Source organism: Mangifera indica, chromosome 6 (assembly GCF_011075055.1).
Source record: "Mangifera indica cultivar Alphonso chromosome 6, CATAS_Mindica_2.1, whole genome shotgun sequence".
In the NCBI taxonomy this organism is placed as follows: Eukaryota; Viridiplantae; Streptophyta; class Magnoliopsida; order Sapindales; family Anacardiaceae; genus Mangifera; species Mangifera indica.
Window position 1 is genome coordinate 6614588 of NC_058142.1, and position 7147 is coordinate 6621734.

General features: G+C 34.3%; 2 pseudogenes; one reads left to right on the forward strand and one right to left on the reverse strand.

The window, feature by feature from the left end:
• The first annotated feature begins 604 nt into the window (after positions 1-604).
• Positions 605-3824, forward strand: LOC123219457 (annotated as a pseudogene).
• A 2020-nt stretch (positions 3825-5844) lies between these two features.
• The window catches only part of LOC123218969, a 5526-nt pseudogene continuing 4223 nt past the window's right edge, over positions 5845-7147 (reverse strand).

The window sequence follows — 7147 nt, forward strand, 5'->3', positions numbered from 1 at the left end:
GAACAATATGAGTGCTTATTTTATAATGAGCAGAGATTATTTAAAATGTGAAACACTATTTTTTTATTAGAAAACTTAAATTTAAAAGATAAATTTTTGCAATTAAAAAGGGTTATCATAGCTTGTGTCAAGTTATAGCTTGATTCTTATAATTCGAACTCAAGCTTAATAATTTCAAAACCATGATTCAAACTTGGGTTTAAATTCAAATCATGGCACTGCATTTCAAATTTGACTGTACCGAGTTAATAATAAAGTTTAAATCAATTCAATTCAACTTCAACCGTAATCCGTACTACAACCCCTTTGCAATTATTGTTAAACTTTTGGGTCCTCTCTAACGTGAATTTATACCTTCAAGGGAACTGTGATATTGACATGACAGATGTGCCAACTGACGACCATCAATATCATTGATTCTCTGTGTTTTTGGCCTTGATCCTTTACATTACTGCATAAACTTTTTAGAAGCTATAATGTCATTCGTCATTGAATCGCTTAACCTTTTTTTTTTTTTTAGCAATACCTCGACAACTAAACAATCTTTATTCAAAAGATACTGTGAACTCGTACCATGAAGAAATGAGTAAGAATCTTGAAATTAAGAAGTTTTTTCTCTTTTTTTTTTTTTGAGTTCTTTGCCACAAAAATAAGTTAAAATCTTAATCTTATAAGTTTAGGAATGGTACTCTGTTGAAGAAAGCAGCACATATCAATCTATGGCGATGAGGGGAAGAATATTTCTCATCCTTCTAAGTTTTTCATTGTTCATGCTCTTCCTGAAGCCGTCTTATTCCAAGACAATATATAAATTACAACAAGGTCAACAGCTCAAAGATGGGGATGAACTGGCTTCAGCTTCTAGGAAATTCAGATTAGGATTCTTTAGCCCTCTCATGTCGAAAATCGATATTTAGGAATATGGTACTTTTCACCAATTGGGAAGGATGATTTTTACTACCACAAAGCTGATGGTTACTACCAAAGAAGCAAGCCTGTTTGGGTTGCTAACCGGGGCACCCCAATCTTTGATAAATCTGGGAGACTTGCCATAGATAGCGCTGATGGCAACTTGAAAATTTTCAGCAATGGCCGAAATCCTGTTGCAGTAAGTTCCATTCAAGGGCTGAGAAATACAAGTGTTATTCTACTGGAATCCGGCAACTTTATCCTCCATGAAAGGAATTCGGACGGATCGATAAGGCAAGTCCTCTGGCAAAGCTTTGATTTCCCGACTGATACACTTCTTCCTGGAATGAAACTAGGATTCAACTTGCAAACAAGGCATGAATGGTTTCTCCAATCTTGGATGGATATCAACTCTCCGGCTCCAGGGCCATTTACTCTCCGAATGGACCCGAATGTCACAAACCGGTTGATCAGCTGCAGGCAAACCAATGAAGTCTACTGGACGAGTGAGCCCTGGCTAAATAATCAATTCAATTTCTCAGGTTCACGGGCGCTCAACAAGTACTATAACTTCAGCTTCACGTCAAATGAACGAGAAAACTTCTTCACTCATTCAGCTGGTCAAGATGCAATGCAAATCTTGAGAATCAACCCAGATGGTGAACTAACAAACGGCAGAGGGTTATTTGTTTCTTATACTAAATATGGCGGATGTCGGAAAGAGAAGCAGCGGGAAGGTTAGCCTGCTTAAATTGAAGCTTTAAGGTTAAATTTTGACAACAGCCCTATAACCCGAAAATTTATATCGTTGCAGGAAAAAAATTGAAGAAGCCAATATGGTTGATAATTGCAATATTAGGATCTCTAGCTGTTTTACTGCTGATTATTTTGGGTGTTTTAAGCTATAAATTGCGGAGAAAGGACAAGGGAATAGGTCAGTAAGATTGATGTTATAAAAATATACCAAAATTCCTGTAAAAATCATTGCAGAAACAGAATACTCTTCATTCAGAGTGATTGGTTTTGATAAAGATCATAATTTCATTTTCAATTTTTGCAGAAGAGGAGCGGATAGTTTCATTTATTTTTGCTTTGGGAGTGGCTTTAGTGCTGCCTTTTTTGTGCTACTTGTGGTACCTGATGGTAAAAAAAATCAAGGCAAGAGGTAATCAGTTTCAGTTTTGAACATATGCCATGATTTTGTCGGTGTTCAAGAGAGAACTGTAACCTGAGTTAATTCTTTCTACGGATTTTGATTAGTGCAAAGTGTAAATAACCGAAAGAAACTCTTACAAGAGCTAGGAAGTACTCTACCACACGCCTCTGAATTTGGCAGACGAGGACGAAAAAGGAAGAAGGGCATAGGCAGTTGTTTGAAGATATTTGATTTTCATACCATTGAAGTTGCTACAAACAATTTCTCTACTGAAAATAAGCTTGGAGAGGGCGGTTTTGGCCCGGTTTATAAGGTAAAGTTCTGAGATTTACGCTTACATTAGATGAAGCAATTACTAATTGTTACAGAGATATGATTCAGGGAAAATTAGTGGATGGTCAAGAAATTGCAGTGAAGAGACTCTCAAGAAAAACAGAACAAGGAATAAAGGAGTTCAAGAATGAAGTTAAACTCATTGCAAAGCTCCAGCATACTAATCTAGTGAAGCTTTTAGGATGTTCTCTTCATGAAGAAGAAAGAATTTTAGTTTATGAACTTATGATTAACAAAAGCCTGGACTTCTTTATTTTTGGTAAGTTTTATATAGCAATATTTAAGGACTTCTGCAACAACAAATCTAGCACCTATATTAATTGTTTCATCATTTATTGTTGTTTTGTTATACTTTGAGACAGATTCTGATAGAGCAAAACAATTAAATTGGAAGACACGTTTTAGCATAATCCAAGGGATCGCACAAGGACTTCTTTATCTTCATAAATATTCGAGATTAAAAGTTATTCATAGAGACTTAAAAGCCAACAACATTTTGCTTGATGAGCAGATGAATCCGAAAATATCTGATTTTGGGATGGCTAAAATTTTCCAGATGAATGAACCAGAATCAAACACAAACAGAATAGTGGGAACACAGTAAGTATAAGTTACATATAGAACATTTGTTTCACTTATGCTTAAACATTTCTTTCTTTCAAACACTAAAACACCTTTTAATGATTCTTCAGTGGTTATATGTCTCCGGAGTATCTCATGAATGGTATTGTCTCGATAAAACATGATGTTTACAGCTTTGGAGTCTTGCTTCTGGAAATTGTTAGCAGTAAGAAGAATAATGGTATATATGATCTAGAGCGTCCACTCAACCTTGTAGGTTATGTAAGTGTTCAATCCATTGCTATTTATTCTCTTCCAGGCATCTGCATTAAATATTCTTGCAAAATCTTGAGAAGAACTCTTTACTTGATTGAGATTTCACTGAATTGCAACATCTGCAAAAGAGGATTAGCACAATAATTGTCTAACCCAGAAAATAATCTGGAGCTCAAACTTGCTACTTTCAGGCCTGGCAGCTGTGGAATGAGGGTAAAGCTTCACAGCTAATTGACTCGGAAATACTTGACGGACCGAGCTCTCCTGGTGAAATCCTGAGATGCATTCATGTCGGTCTTTTGTGTGTACAAGACCAAGCAATAGATAGACCCACAATGAGCAAAGTTGTTTCCATGCTTACATATGAAGCCAAGCCCTTTCCTGCCCCAAATCAACCAGCATTTTTTATCAATGGTAGTTCTGCAGTACCTGAAGTTCCTGAGAGGTCGTCAAAAACTTTTTCCGTAAATGAGGTCACAATGTCAGTTATGGAACCAAGATCATAGCTGTTGTATAATTAATTAGCACATCCTTGTATAAATAAAGTAAGACGTGTATGTATGGGTAATGAATTGTGGGTGTTCTGTTAGTATTTGTTTTTTTTTTTTTTGGCTTACATTTTACTGAGAAAAATACGACATTACTCAAAATTAGCATATCCCTAAAAAAGAAGTAAATCTAATTAAGTTAACTTATTTTATCCTGAATCGATGAGAACAGATCTCTTAAAGGAAAAGATAGAACCCTTAAAAGAAATGTTTTATGTAATTAATAGCATAGAACAATAATCTTTATTTTAATTTAGAAAAAAAAAAAAAACTTGATTTTTTGTTGGAATGGTTAAATCTATTGTTGGTCCGCTTGCTTTACTTATAGGAATTTTTGTCAAGAGTAATACTTTCAAATGAGGAAGAGTTTTCATCTGAACAAGTAAGAGATGTTGTTGCTACCTCAATTTGGAATCCATAGTGATTCTTTGGTGATTAAGCAGGACCCAGATAGTCCAGAGAGATGTTGTGGAGTTTGGAGGTTCTCATGTCATCAAATAAGGATGGTAGCACCCATGTCATGGTAGTGGGAAATAAAGATAGACTGTGGATGATCAAATTTCAATGGGTCAAAACAAGGGTACTTTGGAGATTTAGTAAAAATTAGTAAAGTCTTTTATTTATTAAATGATTTTTCACTCACTCTCCTACTTTTTATAATTTGTAGGTACAAGGTGTGAGGCAAGCATAGAGTCGGCATGAGGGCACAAATGTCTTTTTCAGTTGTTATATATTTATGTTTTTAGTTATTAGACATGTGTTTGACCATTGTATTAGTTACTGCATTCTCATGGATGATGGTTTTTCTTGATTTATAACATCCTTTGTTACCCTTTCGATTATTTTTCTCAATAAAGGTATTTTGGTAATTATAATATATGAAGTTAAATTTTAAGTGAATGCATGCTTTTATCATTTAAGTGAGTAAATATTTTCCTTTGGAGAGTAATACTTTTGAAAGAGGTGTTATATTTTCTCCCTACATAACCTGTAATAGGCCTAATAGTTCGTACTAAGACATAATACTTATAGTAGGGTACAATTACTCGCAAAAAGCCTAGTTTAATTATAGCAATCCAATGTGTAGATTTTGGGGACTGCGTAGTTAATTCACACTATCAAGGTATCAAACCCCTATCTTGACCTGATTTGACCGATATAGTTATTCAGTACTAGTGTAGAAAGTGTTTTCACCTAAACAAGTAAGAAACTGAGGGTCATCTCATATTAGGATACAATGAGATTCTTAAATGAGTGAACAAGACCATGGAGTTCCCAACATATGTGGTGAGACCTCAAGGCTTCTTGGATAAAGTGTTAATAACAATAAAAAATCCACGTCATCCTAGTCAGAGTTCAAAAGTAGACTCTTGCTGCCCAGACAAGATGTATTAAGTTTAGGGTATCATGGGGATGAGTAAAAGTTTAAGTAGAGTTTCATAGTTATTGAATGATTATAACTCACTCCTTTACCTTTTTTCTCTAATGCATAAATATTTTCTTTGTTTCAAACACTAAAAAGACTGCTTGATGATTCTTCAGCAGTTATACGTCTCCGGAGCATGTCATGAATGGCATTGTCTTGATAAAACACAAAGTTTACAACTTCGGAGTTTACTTCTAGAAATTGTTAGTAGTAAGAAGAATAATGGTACATGATCTAGAGCGTTTACTCAACCTTGTAGGTTATGTAAGTGTTCAAGCCATTGCCATTTATTCTCTTCCAAGCATCTACATTAAATATTTTTTGTAAAATCCTGAAAAGCACTCTCTTTCTGACTGAGATTTCACTGAAATGCAACATCTGTAAAAGAGGATTTGCACAATAATTGTCAAACCCAGAAAAAATTATGGTGCTAAAACTTGTAACTTTTAGGCTTGGCAGCCGTGGAATGAGGGAAAAGCTTTAGGGCTAATCAACTCGGAAATACTTATGGACCAAGCTCTCCTGGTGAAATCCTGAGATGCATTCATGTAGGTTTCTTGCGCAAGACCAAGCTACAGATAGACCCACAATGAGCAAAGTTGTTTCCATGCTTACACATGAAGCCAAACCCTTTCCTACCCCAAAACAACCAGCATTTTTGTGTCAATGTTAGTTCTGCAGAACCTGAAGTTCCTGAAAATCAGTCAAAAACTTTTTCAGTAAATGAGGTCACAATTTCAGTCATGGAACCAAGGCAATTAAACATGGTTGTTGTATAATTAACTAGAACATGCTTGCAAAATTCGCATTTCCTAACACAGCTCGCATGACTTATTCTTTCCTTAAAATATTCCTTAGTTCACACAATTTAAGGCTTTTATGTGTCCATTCACCTTAGTTCACATAGATTAAGGAACTTAAGGCTACGTAATATTCATACGTTTAGTTGACACAGCTTAAGACTATTTAACATTTCATATCCTATGAAATACCTTCATGAATGACTGTTCAAGGTCCATAAACAACCTTACTTCATTCTTGTGGTGTGAACAGGTGTTACCGTCTTTGTAACAACCATTCACTACTTTGTTCACTAACAACAATTCATCTCTCATGAATTATTGCCTATTTCTTCTTCTTCAAAGATATAACGGTCGTTCTCCACCAATGAACTGTTCTATCGAGACTATAACTCAAAATTTGTGTTTTCTAGCTATTATTTCTGCACTGTAATGTATGAAAATAAGTCTCTGTATTACCTTGGTCAGTTTATCACCGTTCTTTCATGATAAACTTACATCCATTATGTATATCATCACATCAAAATCGTTTCTTAAACAAATTCCCACACCAAACATAACTTTCAAATTCATATATATATATTGAACAACATGCCATATCCACCAAATTTCTTAATCAAATGTGATGATAATGGCCTACTTACCTTTCCTCTGTCAAAAGCTAATCTTCAAACTTTAATTTTCAGTGTTTGATTCTCCAAATTACTGAATCTTGACCCTCAATACTCTTGAAATTGATGTCTGAAAATTTTGTATTAAAATGGTGGAACTCCTAAAAAAATTGAACCCTTTTATTATGTATGTTTTCAAATGAACCATCAGGAACAAGCATTCATTGTTTTTGAACAAGCATTCCTTATAGTTATCCCACTTAATGTTTCCCTCTCTTCTTGAACCATGATCTTTCAATAACTTACACTTAGATATTAGTGTCTCCCCGATTAGAATGGAATAGGTATTCAAACTATCAAAATTATTTTTTTAATCTTGAATGATCGTTCATCCTCTTTGAACGATTCTTAGATATAGAATAAACATTATTTTTTAATCAACAATTATTCAAAAAAATTTTCAATAAAATTTTAAATAAACTTTAAACAATAAGAAATAACTATAATACCTTCGGGATGTATATATA